Raw genomic sequence first — 21,604 nt, forward strand, 5'->3', positions numbered from 1 at the left:
AAATCTTTCTTAACAGAAAATACGCTTCAAACGTTACTAAAAATGTTACTAATTCAGAGACTTCAGGCTTTCCTGTCGATGTGACACGAAGACTCGATCCGACTTGAGGAAACTCTAGAAATTTGTAACTAACTTTATCTTGAACGAATATGCTAGTTTCAACCGAAGTTATAAAACGTCGAATGTCATACGTAAAAACAACAACTTATTTCGAGACAACTCGATAATTACTAGATTCAATTATAAAGAAGACGGATATTAAATTCTTCTATATCCACATTCACTAGATTAGTCTGATGAATATTATAAAAATATAAACTGAAGATTTTTATGCATTTATGAAAAGTTTGAAGGTGCAAAGTTGCACAGAATTCATATGATTCGAAAAAATGTAGAAAGTAACTAAAATTTAGTGCGCTTTATTATATTTGTTACGAATGTTCTCTCTTACTATAAATCTATTAACGCTAGAATTAACAGGCATTTATTACAATTGATATGTTAATTCTTGTAAAGATTGTACCAATACATTTTTCTCGATTTTTTCTGATATTCATTATAATATTCAAGTGAAGCTATTTATTGAATGTTTTTAAAATATCAAATACTAATAAAGATATTCAAACCCATCATTTTGCTGGGTACGGTAATTTTAATATTAATTAATTATTATATAAATGATCGGAATGATATAACCACAGAGAGAAATCGGACATTGTTAAAAATGAAAAATGAACTCCGCATCTCATATAAATCTCTCTCATATAAATATGATTGAACTATTTAAAATTTATCCTGCATATTTAATTTCTCAACGACTGTGATCACATTGCTCTCTACCTTTCGTACTCGAAAAAGTTTGCTGTATATTTGCATATTTATTAACATAGGTACTGAAGTTAATTTAAAAGTTTAAAGTTCCTAAACGCATGTAAATTTAATCCTTTGCACTCGACAGTTTTTTCGCTGGATACATTTATCATTTTCTATTGAAATATTCAGTAAATTGATTCTACTGAATAGAAATAATATATGAATCAATGGATTTTCGAGTGCAAAGGGTTAACAAACTTCGAGTTAAGTTAAGTTAAGATGTGAGTAAAACCTACGAACCTCGATACGCCAAGAAACGGCATTCCATACGATATACGGAGATTGTCGCTGAGGGATTAAAAATCTGACTTCGCGTAGATTCACAGACTACTCTCGAACGTCTGCGAATCCCTCCTATCAAGCTCTATCTCCCCTTTTTAATTTCGGATATTTCAGTCATCGGCTGGCTCCAGCGCGCGTTTCATCGAGAAAATAACCATTCTAGCACCCCCATAGGACTTGAACTCGCGGGTAACCTTACCTTTACGGAGGGTTCAGCAAAATATAATCCGATTAAATATTTATATCGATGATTCAACTATAATAGTTAATCGAATAATCAATTCCCTTGTGTAATCTTCAATTATTACTAGCTCAGAATTGAAATTCAGCAGATCACAGATCACTGTGTAAATAATTAACAGTTACAGGCAGAAGCTTACAATCGAATAAAACTTACTCGTTAATCCTAATATTTAATCAATGCATGGCAGCTGTAAGCATTTTTCTCAAACGCGACCGCGTATAATGTAAAAGACTGCAACATGGAGTATCGTTATCTTTGAACTTTCCAAAGATCTCAAAGCAAAGAGCAGATTCCCTGTATAATTGCAATTCCCCCGAATTGCTTCATAATCGAATTACTTTTTGCTTGACTCTGCCCGTGAGTCCGTCCAAGTCATCACCGACACGCGGCGGAACGTTTTTCTGCAAGTGTCTTCTAATATCGGCAGGCGCCGTCAGAGGGACGGTTGGCGCGCTTCGCCGCGGTAACCTTGGTTACCGCGGCGCATGGGCACTGCCAGAATTCGGGACATCCGTTGTGGAGCACACCACGGGGGTGGTTTTTCGCGTTGGCACACCCGGGCGGCTAGCTGGGCGGTGTCTGGCAGCCTTCACTTTCCTCCTGAAAATCGAAGGCTACAGGGGTGGTGGCCGTCTTTTTTTCCTCTCTATCGCTGCTCCCTTTCCCGCCCCTCTGTCATCGCTACCTTCTCACACCTTTCTATCTCCCGCTTCCTCAGTCTTCCCTCTCCCCTCCGCCCCTCGGCCCCTTCTACACACGATCCGACTCAGTCCTATCAACGCCTGACCAGCCTGGACGTCTCTTCCGTCTCCTTTCGACCCCCTACCTCCCCCACTGCCCTGCGGTATCCCCTTTTTCTCCGCGGTGTGACACGTGTCACACGGAACCAAACGACACCACCGTGGGTGCACGTGAGCGGGCTCGCGGTACACGCGCGGCAAAACAACAAAAAAGTGAAAGTGAAAGCTTACGCGTGCCATCAGCGAAGCGGACACCCTGGCTCGAGCAGCCCGCCTCCGATCGGTCGCCTTTGAACAGCTGTTGTCCTCCGCTGACCGGTCCGTTGGACTCGGTCCGAACCGGAAACGCCTAATCGAAGGAGGAAGTCCTTCGGTGTTTCTCTCTGCGCTAGTGAAACTTCCCTGTCACGTGACCGCGGCGGAAGGGGCCGAGCGGAGCCGCATCGTAGTCAAGCGATATCCCGAGGTGACGAGGGGAGTTCTATTCCTCGTGGAACTGCCTATCCGACGCGAGCCTCGGTTTCTCGTGGACGGCTCGGACGGACCAGTGTTCGGTGATCGACGGCGGAGAACGATTTGCGCTTGGCCGCGTGCTTCTCGCAGTGACGATTTCCGTTCCTTCGATTCAGCGGGCTTGGTTCACGGGACGGACGAAGGGTAGAAGTTAATCGTCGGCGAAGTGGGGTATCAAGATGATCGTGAAGGTTGATTGCAAGAGAAGATTCATTGGCATCAAGAGGACAGCTTGTTCAGGAAGATTAAACAAGTCGATGGACACTTTTGGTGGTCACTTCGCGTAAGAATGGTAGAATTGGTTCGTTCACCGGAGATTAGAGGAACTGCGAGTAAGCCAGTGTTTACATAGACTCGACCGATGCTCGGGGAACGTGGACGTTTCGATCGTGAATCAGTATGACCTAATTTCGGTCGGAGGCGCTTCGAAAATTGTCAGCAACCTTGACATCGCGTGAATACTTTGAGAAAAGGATTCGTAAGAAAACTGACTAGCAATAGCTATCCCTAATAACACTGCCAAGATAGCTATCCTGCGGTATCTGCGGCCGTAAGCATTGCTGGACTGTGTTCGACTGATAAATTTAGGTGTCCAATCACCGGAGAACACGTAGAAGGACATGTCTTTGGTTTCGCAACAAGTCCCCGACCGGTGATCGCGACTCGATCGCGCGACGAGCAGGTTTGGCATTGTTTCCTTGTTTACTTGTCGATCGTGTTCCGTCGATGGTGGGAGCCTCGAATAGCTGCGTGCCCGTTGCCCGGACGCGGTGCGCGAAATTTCTTCCAATTGTACGGTAATCTCCTGCGATACCCGCGCCGGATTAATACGCTGCGCGCGTAATGGAATGATATTAAATGGAAAATGATTTTCGATGATTGCGCGCCCGGCGGAAAGTCGGCTATGGGATTACGTCCTTTAAACAAGGGGCGGAGTTGTTATTGCGGGATATGTTCGTGACTCGTTTGGGTTGGTACTGTTTCGTTGAATACTGGGTGGGTCTTTTGAGTTGGATAAGCTACTGCTTCGATGCAAATGGAGTTGAACAAATCACGATAAGTCGTAGGTTTCATTGATCTTGCCATGTTCATGTTAACCCTTTAAACGTTCAATTAGCAGTCATCGAAATACTTATACAATCAAAACAATTTCCTTAATACAACAGAAATTGAGAAGTCAAGATTTTTCGAAGTTGTTGCTTTTTTCATTCTGTTTCTATGGACAGATATTTTACCGTTAACCGCATAAAGGAGTATAATTACACCCTTTCTATTTTTGATGTAAACTGTAGAGAAAAATTTGGCTGCCTAAGTATTTGCTGCTACATTCCAATTTACCAGTTTCAATGAAAATTTTTCAAATATTATGTAAAATATATCACAGATAGCATTCCTAGAAAAGCTTTGGAAATTTTCCATTCGTCAACCTTTCATTCACGCTGTTATCAGGTAGGGGTGTATTTGCACCCCTATACAAAGAGAGAAGATTAATATTCTGGCATCTGACAGAGCAAAGAAAATTTGATTTGTTCGATTTGCCTCTGAGAAAATTCATTTTTAAATCTGTACGGGAAGCTATGTCATTCATGTCTGGATGATATAGCGATCAAAGTGTTAAATGAAAAAAAGGTACATGACCAAAAATTAACTCCGTTTCACCAAAACTGTTGCAAACATTAAAAATTTATTTATGCAATTATACTTGTTTTAAAAGTAACAAAATTTGTAGCTTTTTCATTTATCATGTACAAGAAAAGCGCTGACTAATAACTGCGTGCAGATCCTGCATACTTCTATATAACACGCATAAACATGAATAGAGTACAAGCATCGTCTATCTTGTACAATAACTTCACGTAATACACTAATAGTTGGTAATAGTAACATTCTACACAATATTACTGCCAAATTATTCAATAAATATTGTATGGAAAAATTTGAAATTACAATTTTAACCATCTACAAAGAATGCGGCAGAAACTGATCTTTATGTAAATATGGCTCCTCCTGTATTATTTTACGAAAATAACGATCAAAGAGTAATATTTTCGGTATTGATAATTTTGAAGAACACACAAAAAAAATATAAACGTTCATTATGGTGTTTTAAGTCTCATTCATGTACACAAACGTTAAGAAAGCAAAACCAAACTGAATTTCATTTCCTTTAATAATAATTTTGGCAAATAAAAAATGACTGGAACTACGTAAAATTATATAAATTAAAATTTATTAAATAACAATTTTCTTCAAATTCTTTGCGATTTGTAACTACCAAAACATCCGCATTCTACTAACAGCAACATCTCGTACAGGAAGTAGAGTTTTTCGGAGGTTGAAATTTCTCATTAAATAGCAACGTTGTCTGGTATAAGCTTTTTCGTAAACGCGAAGCACGAGTTTGAGTCAACCATGCGAGCATATCGCGGGAAAAGGCACGCGGAACACGTGAAATAACCGGAGGTGAAAGTCAAAAGGGACGCGGTATATCCCGGAATTCGTCGTTTAAAAGCGCAAAATGAAGGACGATAATGAAACCGTCCACTGGCGGCTTTCGGCGCCGGCCCTCTTAATCGCGAGGAGCGTAGGCGTGCGAGCGGACTCGTTAAATCGTCGAATTATGGTGCATCGCGTCTGTACATCGCGCTCGAACGAGCGAAGGTAGCTAACACACACGCCCAGTTAAAAGCTCTTGACCCTTAACCGTGCCACGTTATATTCCGGCTATAAATCACCGTGGAGAGCCTTTAAGCGACTCGGTCACGCTCCAAAAAACGATGCCAAATTTGCATGAAAATAGTACTTTCGGTCCCCGGACACCATAATTAAAAAGCCGCGCGAGAAGTTTTGACGAGCGGGACGGTCGAGGCCTCTGAATTCTTTGAACGTTCGACCTAGAATTTCGAACGGACCTCGCCAGTGATTTATCATATAAACTTAGCGTCTCGCAAGAAGGAGGCCGCGCAATTACCCGCAAATAATTTGCCCAGACATAATCCGAACCTCGTTAAACACTTTCCGGTGATTCGAAATTGTAATAGTTCGACGTCCAAGTAGATTCTCTTTCGTTAACTCCATTGTGTTCTGAAATTTTTAAAGTCGAAGAGATTGAGAAGATTATAAGTGAAGAGTAATTTGCTTGTTTAATTTGGTATTAAATAATGATTTATTAATGTTTATCTTTATATTGTACGTAGATGGTGTTTCTTTATGCAGAAAATAAATTAAAACGATCAATTGTTATAGAACAAGGCGAATCGAATCATTTTGTGTTTTCAGTCTCGAAGTAAACTTGAACATTAATAATATAAATGGAAAGGATTTTTAATTTTTCTTTTGTGAATAAGGAACAGGAAGCGAGAAGTATAATTTGTGATATGACAAATGTGAATTGGACTTTTATTTCGATCCGATTCACCTGGGTCTACCGTATATGTGTACTGCTGAATTGAAACTTTTAACGTGTTTGATCAATGTTTACCGTTTCTACGTGCTATGAATACAAACACACGTTTAATAATTTTGTTCTACCCTTCCGAATTATTTTTTCATGTAATACAATTACTGTTTGAATTGAACATAAACTATTTAAGCCATTGTGAAATGAACATCAATTTTCTATCATTTTCAATCATAACTTGAGAGAATTTTGGTTCTACTGTGGTTGAGGTTTCGATAAAATTCGATTTAAAAATGTTTCTGGTACACGTGCAATAACCAACTAAAAACGGGACACGTTCGAAATCGAAATGAAAAATTTTATGACACATCTTTTATTCATTTTCGCATGTAGCATACATTCTTGCCGATTGAACTGACTGTACTTTGAGAAAAATTAGCCAACAGCACGTGCACGCCACAAATACTCACTCTTAATTTTCTCGAAATTAAAGTTGCAAATGAAAATGTTTTACTGTATGCTGTCGACATACTTTTTTTTTAAATAAAAATACACCTTTTCTGGCGAAACCACTATTTACAGGACATCGTCTGTAATATACATTTCTGTATCACAATTATTTTTCTTAGCACGCCATGTACACAGCACAATGTTAAAAACTAGGACAGCGTATAGGTTCCTTCTAAGTGGGGATGGAAAATATTGTTGGGTGAGGAAGGTTGCTTAATGGAAACTATACCTCAAGTTTCGCATGTTTTTATTCGCGCAGTAATGCATCTGATAATTGCAAATGCAACAGCATTCTCACTGGGAGTGCACGTTTTATCATCTGTTAATTTAAATTTCTATTGTATCGTCGTAAAAGGGCGATATTAAAATCAAGATGTTGCATTAAAGTATTAGTTTCTATATAAAGAAAATGTTCATTCTTCATAATTAAATAGACGTTCCCATCGACGATTCTATTCAATTGCATTTCTGTGCGTCAACTGTGTCTGTTTACGACGTTTATGGAGGAACGTGTGATATCTCAGATACTTCAATATCCCCTTAAGCATTCCCCATATCTTTGTGAAGGTCTTTCAAGCGTGGAATATTAAAATTGTCATACAATGCTTAGACCGATTAAAATAAAAAAAGCTTGCGGTGAAAATATTTAAAAAATCTTTCATATTTTTCTATTTCGTCTAGAATAACGTATTCGTAAAATATTGTCTGCTTACGAAATAAACAATTGCTTTCTAAGAATAGACTATATGCAACCAGAAGGATTATATAAAGATTTTTTGCATCTAACAGTAAATAGAAAATCTGAAATAAAATTGCTTCGTGAAATGTTTCACACTTAAACAAGTGGAATTTGGATATCATGTGGTCTCACTCGCTTTTATGAACGATGGAGTAGTATGTCTGAGTAATGATTAGTATTTCTACTTCTGAGTGACATTGACAAAAATTATTATCGAAGATTTTAGTAATATCATTATCAATGATTACGAACTTTTTATGCACTTATATTAGATTCAAAAACAAGAAAAATATTACAATTAAATGAAATTGAAATTAATGTAGAAATAATTAAAATTATTTAGGAGAAATATAAATTCATATATTTCTCTAAGATATAAATCTCATAAGAAAAATTTTATTGTGCAAAAAACTTCGTAGTCTAATCATAAATATAAGCTCTAATTAAAAACAAAATAACATTCAAGAATACATTTAGAACAAAGAACATTTTATATAATTTAAAGTTATATAATTTTATTTAACACTAGATTTACGGACATTTATTGAGTACTTCAGAACAGAAAATTACGTATTCGCATAATTGGATCAATTAAAACTGACTTAAACTTCCACTAATAATAATTGTAAAATTTAATAACCGTCAAATTGGCGGGCTCCGTAAATCTACTGTTAAAAGAGGATCTGCTTAAAAAAAAATTAGACTCTAAACGAAAAAAGGCACTATGCTGATAATAATTTTCACTATTAAATAAATACACCCTATTCTCCAGGAGTGTAACTTAGGTTAATTAATGTTTGAGCCAGTAGTATGTAAATTGACATACCAGTACGTGATTCCGATGGCTGGAATAGGATTTTCAGCGGATTATCTAATAAAATTCTCGGAAACCTCCATCATTCGACTACCACCATGACTTCGCGCTTAACACCGTCAATCCGAATAGTTCCACGTCATCTCCAAGGCATTCATATTATCCGAACTCGTTGTATAAAACTGCTATAAAAACCCTCGAAATTATCATCTTCATTACACCCCCTATTGTTTTCGCCGATTCAACAACGCCGCGTCACATTCAGAGCACCATATTGTTTGAGCAGCAATTAACACAAACCACGATTTCATATCAGAGCCAGGAGGGAATATTTAAAAATTTTCATTCTACCTGCAAATGAAGGACGATGAACCCACGACCTCTCAAGGAATTCGTGAAGTCGTTTGGACAGGAAGTAATTGCGTAATAGTGGGTAGCTATGAAAGGGTGTCAGGAACACTGGTAAACGTATTTTCTAAAAATTGGCTAAAGTACGATAGTACACAAAAGCATATCATTCATCTGGTTCTGACATACCACTACGATTCTATTTGCAGAATTTTCGTAACCTACACCTGCGGCTAACTCTTTCTGATGTGAGTTTTATTTAATTTAATCTTTAATTTTCTTGAATCTTTTAGACCTCACACCGCTGACGTGGTAGTTCATTCAGGATTCGTTTCATATTCTGTGATACTGAAAAGTGAACTCGTGAAAATGTAATACGTAACTCATTTTATTTAATAAAATTATTTATGATAATTATATGTCCTGGTATGAAAGAATAAGTTGTATCTTTTTTTAGTTACTTTGAAAAATTATCTATACATGTGTCGATTAAAGATTCTTTCCTGGTCATACGCTCAGTAATTATGCTACATTTTCTTATATAAATAATATTTGTATTTTAGAATACATATGTATTTATTCACTTTAAATACAAGTATATATACAATTTTTCGTTGATATTTATGGAAATACTTTCTAAATAATATTCTAAACATTCTCTATTTTTTATATAGGTTTCGTATCGATTTTCATGCAACAAATATGTTTTCAACGCTTTTTCCAGTTTTATCCGACTCAAGAAACAAAATATATCGACGGAAAAACTATGAACGATAATATAATCTTCGAAATAACATATATGTATAATATAAAAAACTATTAATATTAAACCAATTCGCACACTCCCATAACTGAAAATTTGATCAGAAAGGAATAGTTCGTTTTCGGATGAAACTGAGCCCGAAAATAAAGGATCCAGTTTTCCATCATCGGATTCACGTTCAACGACGAGCTAATTAAAGGTTGCATTGACTAAGCACAGGTCTCGGGGCAGCGGCAGGTAAACATCCCTTAATGGATCGTCCCTTGTTCTTGATTCATTTTCATCCCTCGCCTGTTCGTATCAGCGTCATTATTTCTGTTGTGTTTTCCACGGGTAGTGTCAGCATTCCTTGTTCACTAGATGAAAAGTCGGTCACGTGACCCGTTGTTTTACACTCCTATCCACCTTCCCCTTGGAGGATAATTAAAGGAATTCCTTATTCGAGGGAGCCAATTTCTGTTCTTCGAAACATTCCCGGTGTCAGCAGATATTCCGTAATCGAAGTCTTCCTGAATATTCTGTTCGATTTCGTGCTGCCGAGCTCACCACTTACGCGGAAATCGATAATCCGGCCTGTACTTCTTTTCATCTATATTCAATTAGACCATCAGCCCTGACTATGCCAGAACAGGCTGACATTAGTATGCAGATGGACCATTTTGTAATTCGCATTTCCGCCACTCATTGAAACTTTTCACCAGCCTTTTGCCGGCTTTACTTACAGAAGGTAAAACAATGGTGCCGCACTGGGAGTGATAATTACGGGACAGAGAGGTATAACAAGTCGCGATTCCAATTCTGTCTTCTTGTTACTCGTCGGACACTGTCGCCGCGACTTTCTCGTTGTTCAACAGCCATTCTTCTTTCTTATTTGCTTATAAAGTTCATATCTGTCTTGTGCTTGTCAGTGACAATGTTTTACAATTCTTATATTCACAGTGATCATAGACATTGCATCTTTCTCTAAGAATGTCAATGTTCTTGGTTTAATTTTCACAGGAATATTAATCCCTCACCTTATAATAACGTGTCAGATTCGCGAGGAAGATTTTGAACAGAATTTAACAAACAAAAATATTACTCAATGTCTGTGAATACAGATTGAATGTTACTCTTCTCTTATTAATTACTATAGTTCAGACATAGAATATTCTCAGAATTTGTGTTCTTTTTCAATAAATTATTAATAACGAAGCAGGTATATCGATCATAATTTAGAAAGAAATCGTAGGGCAAGGGTATAATCGTCTCTGTTATTGAGCATTACAAATTTCGTACTTTATCTGTTTGTATTGGAAAGAGTGTAATTCACTACAGTGAAAAACTGCGATTGCCAGTTAAACGAGAACGACACGATCCTTCTTTCTACCCTGCGAATTAATTTTTTCAGTGATTTATGGGGTAAACGAAATTCCGTCAGAACTTGCGACACGCAACGAAATTAAAGGATTAATCATCGTGACAAATCTTGACTTCGCAATTTGTATTTCGTGAAATAAATTAATTCGATTCTACGAGGTTTTCGCTACAGCTGCTTCTACAGTCGACTTGCTGGTACTTTCCGTTCCGTTAGAAAGTTGAAACTTAGACCTTCCGCGTGCAGATTGAAAACGCGCTTTTGTTCACGCGGGGCCTTGTGTTTCAAGGAGAAACCCCGTTTCCCTTACTGCCGCGGGGAATCAACGGGACGCGTTTGACTACCGAAAAGTAAAACTCTCTGGTGAGAACGAGACCAATGCGCATCGCCGTTTCGTCGTACGCCATCGATCAATTCTGCGATATGTGCACGCGGGACTATCCCACACGCGGCAGCCCCTTTGTTCCTTGCTCTTTGATCCTCTTCAGTTCCTTTACCGGTGTCGAGTATTCGTCGCAATTTCCCGGGCCTTTGTTTGCTCGGAAAAAGGGCTCTCGTGGTCACGGGTGAAAAGCTAATCCCGTTTGGCTCCATTCTCCTATGATTTACGAATTAATTTTCCTCGTTCTGTTTACCGCGTGACGGGGAAGTGTTCTCGACTGTACGGTTAATTCTGCCATATCAAACACTGTCTATTTGTGGGGAGGTTATATTAATCCCTTAACTTACGACGTTGTGCCGGACTTGTGGTGAAGACTTAAAATGAAATTTAACAAATATAAATGTTACTCAATTCTTTTGATTTCAAGTTAGATATTATTCTCCTGTTATCAATTATTATACTTTGGAGCAAACATAGATATTGCATGTGCCGATAGCTCTTCCCTTTTTTCAATGAATGATTACTGACAAAGTAGTTGTGTCGATCGTAGTTGAGAAAGACATCGTAGAGCAATGGGTTAACCTCTTGCTTTACGATATTGTTTTGGACGTATGACGAAGATGTCGGAGAAGAATTAGCAAATTTAAATATTATTCTGTTCCTATAAGTTCAAATTAAATGTTATTTTTCTATTACAAATTCTTAATGTATAGAATAAATGTGAGCATAGGAAAAATATGGACTTCTCTTCTATTTATAGTAAATTGTTAACAATAAAATGGTTCTAACGTGCATGGTTGTGAAAAAAGTCACACGAGAAGGGGTTAAGGATAAATTATTGCGACTTAATGTCTTACTTTGCGAATTGTGTTAATTTTTCAGATGAAAAGCTAATCCTCTTCTGCTCTATTTTTCAATAATCATTGGATATTTGGTTAATTATAATTTATTAATTAATTTCTTTCGTTCTGTTTACTGTGTGATGTGAAAGTATTATTAATCGTGTAGTTGATTCCATAATTTCAAACACGATGTATGTATTTGGGTCGATGCATAAATAAGTTTTACTTTACTTAACAAACAAAATTTTTGTATTAAACATATTTTTATTAAAAATATTTTTAGTTACAATATATTCACTATGATCACGGATTACGTGGATAATTTAAAACAATCTATTGTATGTTACAAATTGAAATTAGTTTCTTAGAAACAATGATCCTCTATTTACTTGTAGTGAAACTTTTTTTTATGTATTTTTATGTAATGTTGGTGAAAAGGCTGCGTAAGCCAAAATTATTGTGATTAAACATTTCATATCACGGAGTTTGTTAATTTTTCTTCTTATTACGATCATTATTAAATGAGGTCGTTCTAAATATAAATAACATAATTACGAAAAATTCAATTTAAAATACAAAATTTTAATTTATAAACTTAATATTTAAATATTATTTTTGGTACTTCGTTTATTTTTCTTGGTAAATGTACTTCGTTCGTTAATTATTTTTGTTTGCTCGCGTGAAAGAAGTACTACGACTTCGCTGGTTCAATTCTGTTGCATTCTTTTTTGATTTACGCTTTTATTTTCCTAGCACCGCTGTATTTCTTTCCAGTAAGTTTACTTCTAGTAAGTTCTCATTTTTTCTCAAGAACACATTTGGAGTTTAGAAGACTACATGAAAGTAAATATTATATAATGTATATGTTCTCATTTTTACAAAAATATATTTAATATCTATGTAAGCTGAAATTCCGCCTTAGAATTAAGGTGAGGCAAGAAACAGCATTATTTATGAGATAGATTAAAAGATGTTAGGTTACTGATAAATACTTGCTGTGTGTAGACGTAATATTTAAAGTTGTGTATTTATGGGTTTTAATTAAAACGTGCTTGTTTAGTTAAAATAAAAGTCATTAAAATTTATGGACTTTTCTCAACGTAACAAAAGTTTTTTTTATTTCGTTAATGTGATAATGTGAAGTTTGTAGAATAATTATATTCCTTAAATTTTGCCATTAATTATTTCTTTTTTTAAAGACTTTCATCTCCAATGCAAAATATTTGAAATTAGTGATGCACTTTACATTCGGTAGTTGTATTAGCATTTCAATATGCATGTACTTGAAAATCATATTATTAAGAAAACTATTAAAAATGATCACGTGTACCTGGAAATAATCCACTATTTTCTTAATCTACTATATATTACTATATATTATCTACTATAGATAATAATGTAGTTAAAAATCAATATACAATTTTACTTTATTATTTGCCTTGTTAAAAGATATTTGTGAAACGTTAGGAATGTTATTCAAAAAAACTGTTATTCATAAAACTGATATGTGTTTAAAAACTCTGTATTTTACAAATAAAAATATTTATACTCAATAGTTTCTAGATAGCTTTGCTGTCTGAATAATAGTAATTAATACAAATATAATGCAAACAAAACCTCTTAAATTTACAATGAACAATCAATTATATAATCGTAATAATAAATCACGTAATATTTTCATATTTTTATTAATTCGGATCAGTTCAGTATACAACATTTTGTTTTCCATCAAAGTCACGAAAACTTTCATTAAATAACTTTCGTTTGTCCTGAAAACTTTACAAAACTACAGAAGTAAAATCTGAGGAAGAACTTTCTGCAGTACTGTTATTGAACTGAAGTGAGGACGTTCGAAAGAAACATGAAATTTCGTTTCCGTTACTTTTGGTAGTTGTTCGAGAGTGTAGTGTTTCACTAAAAATCACAATCACACATTTTCAAGTTCTCCTCGACAGCTTACAATAAACATAGTAAAGTTATTAGATACCAGAACAAGTTCTTGTGGTCTTCTTATTAGCAATAAATTGGCGTCCAATTTCAATTAATGTTTCACTAGTTTAACATTAAAACTACCGAGAAGTTAAATTGACTTTTTGAAATTCTTCTATAGAAACTCCAAGTACTCCGCTGTACTAACTCAATTTCTTTAATAATTTCCCCGAGAAACAACTGTTACCTTTTTAATAATTTCAAAATAAGGAATCAGGAATGGGTTATTTTGACAGGTCAAGTAGTTTCAGTGTTACTGAGTTAGATTGATATTAGCAGCAAGTTATATTTTTGTAGTTGGTATAAAATAATTTGTATTGATTGGAATTTTACAAAAACGTTCTTTGTGTTTAAATTTTGATTCAACAAATTTTTCCTGGTACCAAATATTTCCACCAATCCCATAGGTTTCCAAACGTCATAAAAGTATAATGAATGAAAAAATCTGAATAGTGTGTTTCAAGGATCCCTTGTTGGGTACAAGTTAGGTGCGGTTAGGTCAATTAGGTTGGGAAGCGGTACAGTAATCATAAAATAGGAATTATGGTGTCGTGTCACGTGTCTCTGGGGATTAACTGGCACAGCGTGATAAGGAAACTAATATTTGACTCCTTCGCCCCGAAGAAGGTAAGCCTACTGAGACGAGAATCTTTCAAAATTATCGCGTCACAAGACAGATTCAGGATATTACGAGTATGATTACTACATATCGATCGGCTAGGTAATTGAAAATAATTATTTCCGTAAACCTCTTACCCGGAGTAATATTTCTTCATTCAGAAACAATTTTGCGGCTTCAGCGATGACAGATTTGACGTTCAGAGGTTAAAAGACGTTCGTATCCTCTAGAATTGTCACATGTTTTGTACTACTTTAGTTTCACTTTGATTACTTGCATTTCTGTTATTCAAATATGTTCTTTATTAAATATTGATATTGTAAAATGTACAGATATTTTCTTTTATTTGAGTTTATTTTAAGGTGGTCACGTTAACAGGAAAGTCATTAATAGCCACCAACATTTGGACACATTACTTATTACTTAATAAAACTTACTACATAATGACTTATTGTATAGTAATATACTAGTTGAATCAATAATAATAGAAGCTTTACGGAATAGACATATCTCAATTATAACGAATTTGAAAGGTTATTTGTCTGAAAAACTTAAGCACATTATGAATTCAGCTGGGATTATTTAGGTTCGTCTTCATATCTGTATTGATAATATTTATTATTATTTTATTATTATTATTTAATATGTTTTAAACAATTCATCAAATGTTAGCTTTTTATAAAATCCTTTAATAACTTTTTTCGACTTATAATTTAATAGTAATCTTCCTACGCGAAATTATTATTGCTATTAATTTTTCTTTTAATCGTTTATTGATTACTCTTGAAGGTTTGTTTCATCATAACTCTTTCCTGTTGATTAGAATATTTATAAAGTTATTCGTGAAACCCACGTTATGTACATATATAAAAGACTTATTAGGAATTGGAGTAATTGAGTGAATAACGTTCAGCAATTTCGATGTGCTTATTATACACATACATATGGTACCAATAAACACAATTCCAACGAAATAAAAGTTTCAGATATGTGTCACATACTTTCTGTTTTATTTTAATTAAAGGGATCTATCACTCTCATTGAAATATCCTATACTTTTTCCGGAGTGTTTGCCCGGAACACGTCAGCAACGATTGATTGCTCGAGAAACTTGTTTCCCACTTTCATCTTCGGTTCGTTGAATCTATTTACACAATCCTCACACGAAAATGCCTGAAATAGTAGCTGTATGTGAGAACCAATCGCAGCAATTCTTTCCAATACTTTCTAATTGTTTGCACAGCTTTACTCTCGGAAGTATCTTTTAGTTTCCCAATATACTTTATATAGTTTCAAGATTGCACTTGAAATCTAACTTATCTGATTACCTTATTAATCCAATTTATAAATCTAATAGAAGCCACAATGAGATTTTCGTTATTCAGCAATAACTTCGTTTGAAGATTAATATTATATAAATGAAATATTGAATAATAATTGATTATCGAAACTGTTTTGTTAGTACATATTAGATTTCAGACGATCTTATGCGATTATTTTCTGGTTACCTTGCAACGAAAGTCAAAAATAACTCCAGTAACTAGGGTTTATATGAATATTCACAGAGAAATTATTGAATTTCGGTGAATTTTAGATCTACGAAACATCACTCTAAAGCAATTGAAACTTCCATTAAGAAGGAAAGGGATTGCATAATTTGTGAAACAGTTTCTATCCAGCTGGATGCTTTGAAACGTCTGAGACAGTACCAATCGAATTTAAATCTGGCGGAGAGCCGAAATGAGTGGTGAGCCTTTTGGCAAGTACTTCAACACCTCGTTAATGGAACGGCCAGTTATAGAATGGACGCTAGACAGAAGAGATTTGAACGGAGGTAATTCGAAGCGCATGATTGGAGATTCACACTAACGAGCGTTTTATTGACGCTTTAAGAGAGCCAAAAACATACCATATAGAGATATTCTTCTCTGCAATAAACCCCAATGTCGATAAAAATACGTAACAAATTTTTCATCAATCGCGTTGGGCACGTTAACCCATTTGAGGCCAATTACACACCAGGTATGCAATGCAGTACAAAAAGATCAATCACATGCCAATAAAATAAAAATTGAAACTTGTATTGGTTCCAAGCTAAAACTTCAAAATAAGTTTGATAAAACAACAAAATTTCTTTCTAAATTTTTAATATAAACTGAAAAAAAAATTTTGGTTACTAGGCAATGTCTTTGAAAAAAAACCTTGTCTCGACTGTGTTTTCTTTTGTTTTTATTTCGCCTTAGAAAGCTTGTATAATTGTAATATAAGCTTAGAAATTATGTTGTCCAGTAAATATTAACACTTTTGTGATAAAAAAACCTAGTTCTACACTATTTTAAATTATTTAGTTGAACACATTTTATTAAAAAATATATTCTTTTATACGCATTAAAATTTTTTATTTTTTAAAGCTTTGAACAACACATGACTATAATAATGACAATAAGTATCATATCGAGATGTAGTATTTCTTACATTCACATACCTACAAATAGCAAAACCTTGTACTCAGCTACAAAATTTTGGAAATTATATGACATATGCAGTTAAACATTTCACTTGGTGTTGGCCGATCGCGGAAGTTAATAAATATATTGGAAATGTATTATTTTCTATTAATTCAAACACGGACAGAATTTTTCGTTAGACCTATGCGTTGAAGAAGAGAAATATTTTAAAATCATAAATTACGATCCATAATTATTTACATCTAAACATTACTTACATTTAAGAAACATCTAAAAATTCTGGAATTCAATTGATTTACGTTTACGTACTTTTATAGATTAATATCTTCAAAGCGTTCTAAGGTGAATTTGGTACAGGAATTCTGAGAATCAACGAAGTTTGAACACTTTGAACGAAATCACGTAGATTGTAGGCTAGACCAAAACTTTATACGTGCCTGCCTGGAAAGTAGTTTTTTTCTTTAACGTTGCGCGCGAAAATACAGGCTGTGTTCAACTAACTGGGTCCAAACTTTTCGTATAAGCTTCTAATAAGATTCCATATCTTTCAAAGGCATACTTTACTCCGAACCTCTATTTTAAATACATAATGTATGACAAAAGAAAGTTTAATTTCTTTTGAAGAAAGATGTAATTTTCTCTATTATTCAATTTTTTGGAAAAATGTTCAAATAATAATAACATCGACTTATATCAAATTAGATAACAAATAATTTTCAATTTTAATTGATGAGATTATGCATGTACACTTCCAAGTTCAAAAAAATTGTTCGACATTCAACTACTTTATTTTAATATCTGGTAATATTATATTAATATAATAGAAAAAGTACCTAATAAACTTATGAAATTGTAAAATATATTATAAAAACGTATATAAAATATAAAAATTAATAAAACATTATGTTGTTAAGACTAGAATTATCAAGTATTTAATACGACTAATATGTGATCCCTATGAAAATTGTAACAATAGATTATTTTTGGTTTCTTCAGACGTTCATTATAGTATTCAAGTGAAACTATTTGTTTTTAAAATCATTTCGAATATTTTATGCTTTTAAGACACTAATAATTGCAAAACAAAAAAGTCGAAACTAGCCGTTTTTACTGGTACGTAGTTAAGTGTTAAGAAATACAAAATATGTATACTATACACTGCCGCTCATGGAAGTACGGACACTTGAGAATTAAAAGAAAAAGTAAATACAAAAATTTCTTAATACAAAATAATTTTATTTTTAGTCAGTTCTTTAATGGATAAACATAAAATTAACATCAAAAAATCCTCCTTTGGCACGTATTACAGCTTTAGTCAATCGGGGCATTCGTCGTATTAATTTTTTTATTCTTTCATCCGGTATATTCCTCCATGCCTCTTATAACATTGTCCAGAATTGGGTTTTCGAAGTGGGACACTTTTTTCTAATGTTTCTATCCAGCTTGTCCCACAGTAGTTCAATAGGGTTAAGGTCTGGGTTTTGAGGTGGCCAGATCATTTGGTCCACAATATAACTTTTGCAAAGGCGAGACGTGTGTTTAGGGTCGTTGTCTTGCATAATAACGAAAGACCGACTGATTAATCTTAAGCCTGATGGTATTGCATTATCGATTAATATCTTTTTATAATCTTCTTTTTTCATAATCCCATCAATTTTTATTAAATCACCTGTACCACCAAATGAAAAGCATCCCCACACTAAAACAGAGCCACCACCGTGTTTTACCGTGGGTACGACACAGTCTGGGAGCATTTTTTCTGCCTTGGAACGCCGTACAAAAACCTTTCCCTTTTGGCCAAAGACTTCAAATTTGGATTCGTCAGTCCAGAGCATATTTTTCCATTGATCTTCTGTCCAATTATGATGGTCCTTTGCCCATTGACGTCGTTTCAGCCGATTTCCACGTCGTAGCAATGGTTTTTTTTATCGCTATGCGACCATGAAGATCAGCCTCCTGAAGACGGCGTTTAACTGTACTAACGGTAATCGGTTTCTCACGACCCTGATTGAAATCCACAGTAATTTCAGGAGCCGTCATTTTTCTATTTCGCTTACTCATAAGCATAATTTGTCTGTCGTCAGCGTTAAAAGTTGATCTAGAAGAACCAGGCCGAATACGGTCTTGGAGACTCTCAGTGTCTTTATAGCGACGAATAGTCAGATGGACAGTTGATTTACAAATTTTAAATTTTTCACCAATGTTACGAACTGAATATTCTTCTCGATGAAGTGTAACGATGGCCGAACGTGTTTCCACACTTAGGGGTTTTCCACAAACCATTTTGTTTATTAAAAATCAGTTTCTTTGGATTGGATTCGAACGTAAAATAAGGAGAGAAAAAACTTTTTTGGAATAAATATATATATGTAGATTAAAATGGGATACTAGTAACATATTATATGATAAATAGATAGAGGGATCGCGATATAAACATATTTTATACAAATCATAAATAATTATGTATCAAGAAAAACTTTTTAATGAAGTGTCCATACTTCCATGAGCGGCAGTGTATGTATGTTCATGAGATTTCAAATGTCCATATTCTCTTAACTCTTTGTCCCATTACTTATTTCTGGACTATGATCAATGCAATGTTTGTTTACTCCAAAGGTTAACAATTGATAATAGAAAATTAATATTCAATTTATATTTAAAAAAAATAAATAACACATAGACTTTTCAAATTCAGTTTAAAATTTTCGTCACGAGTCTAACAAGATATTGTAGATCAAGGGGTTATGCAGTAAAATCACTTTTCACGATTTTTTTGCTAAGCCTACAACTGCAATAAAAATGGTTAAAATCCTCCCGGTTCATTCCGTACTGAAACTTACAAATCCAGCAAAACTTTTTTACCATCAAGTGCCTCGCATCTAAATCCACGTGTATATAAAGGTAACAAAGAGTATCATTTTTATCATGTAAATCCCACCGACCTGTCACGAATTTAAATATTCATAATATCGTGAGACACAAAACGAGAAACTGAACTAAAAAGAACGTGGAGTCGTTACGAAAGCCAGAGTTGACAGATTAAACATTTCAATGCTTAGAACGTCGAGCGCATAGGGACGCTTGATTGTTTATGTCTCGCCGCAATTTGCCCCCCGTGGGTGATAAAATTTTTAATTGCACGTCTGCGCCTCGATGAACGTTCCGAGTATATTTTTTCTTTCATCGTGACGTACGCGTTCGGCCATTGTCGAAAATGGTTTTCATAGTATAGATTCGCGAATGGGAGAAATGTAAATTTCGCCTCACGTGAAAATGGACTTTTATTCGAACAATTAATTTCGCTCTCCAGAAAAGAAGTTGTATTAGCTACAGCTTCGCATTTACACACAGTGGATACCGAGAATATTTAAATTATCATGATCCATTGGTTAACGTTCATATTATACTATCCTTCGACATTGCAGATACATAGAGTATACATGATAGTTCGTTAAATTTTAGAATTAAAAATTTCTCGTTCAATGTTAGCAAAAGTATCATGGTTTCAAGAAAATCGTTTCAAACGTTATTCTCTTTTCTATGTTTTTTCATTTAATTGAGATTATACGTATTCAATGGAGAAAGCTTAAAGAATATTAAAAACGGAATAAATAAATTAAAGCATTGAAATGTATCGCTAATATGGATTAAGTTACTCGCAAAAAAAAACTTGATGATAAATGGCATTCATATTTTCGCTTGTTATTCATACAGATAACTTATATTGCAAATATTTATATTTTATAAAGATTTACATTTTAACAGTTATTTAATCAGCATTTAGTACTTCTTTAATTCTCATAAATTATATAGGTATAGGATTTAAAGGTTCTTTGTGCAACCAATGCAGAAACACAAATATTATTTTAAATTCTGTTTGAAAGTGCTGCATTCAATACTTATAATTTTCTGCAATGAAACGTTTTTATAGCCAAACACCTTCTGATCAATATTTATTTCTTACCTTAGATCATGCACCTGCAGTTTGTCGACTGTTCGTTTGTTTAATTAAAATCAATACAAAATGCAAATAACGTTCCTCTCGGTATATTGGCATAGGGTCGATTTGAGTAAATACAGTGGTGCTCGCTTAATGGTTGCGGGTTCAAGATCTTATTACAAACACTATCGAGGAAGGTAAGATCCCAGGAATTACCAACCGTTTTCTTCCTGCAACTTACTCCCTTCTGAATAGATCGGAAAGCAGAACAAAAGACATTTAGATCGAGCGAGATACGAAGAACTGTTAAATTAAGTAAAAAGTTCATTTTAAATTACGTCTGTAGCTAATTATGTTTGTATAATTACTAACATGTAAACTGTTAATTGAATTTTGTATGTTTCATTTAAATAGACATTATATGTTTTGGTCGCAGCATAAATAAATGTGATTAAAAAGCAATTGTTAATAAATTACAAGGGTTGTATTATATTACTTATCTCTTACATCAATAATAGTTATTCATTAATTATTTTCAATTATTTAGTTCTCAATTTGCTTCAAATATATATTTAGAATCGAATTTGTAGTACCATTTTATGCATCTAATAGTTTGATTAAAAAATTCGTTTAAAATTTGGTTAAAAGTGGTAATAGATGATTACCTATGCAAGGAAAGCAAACACTACGGTAACACCTCTATAGTTACAACAGCCCGCATCACTTGAACCCTTTACACACTATTGACAGTCGTCGGCGACTTGATGACTGGAGAACCACA

The 21,604-nt window shown here is 34.3% G+C and overlaps 1 protein-coding gene across 10 annotated transcripts in view; it reads left to right on the forward strand.

Annotated features, from left to right (window-relative positions):
- Nmdar2 (glutamate ionotropic receptor NMDA type subunit 2) overlaps positions 1-21,604 on the forward strand; it is a 466,012-nt gene that overhangs the window by 302,643 nt on the left and 141,765 nt on the right. Inside the window, exon 1 of one of the 10 annotated variants that reach the window (XM_076369026.1) lies at positions 2,624-3,334. The exons of the other annotated variants lie outside the window; for them this stretch is intronic. The gene's annotated coding sequence lies outside the window, so the exon portion shown is untranslated. Of the gene's footprint in view, positions 1-2,623; positions 3,335-21,604 lie in introns of those variants that run through there. 10 annotated transcript variants of the gene reach the window in all.

The sequence above is a fragment of the Nomia melanderi genome, chromosome 7 (assembly GCF_051020985.1).
Source record: "Nomia melanderi isolate GNS246 chromosome 7, iyNomMela1, whole genome shotgun sequence".
Lineage (NCBI taxonomy): Eukaryota > Metazoa > Arthropoda > Insecta > Hymenoptera > Halictidae > Nomia > Nomia melanderi.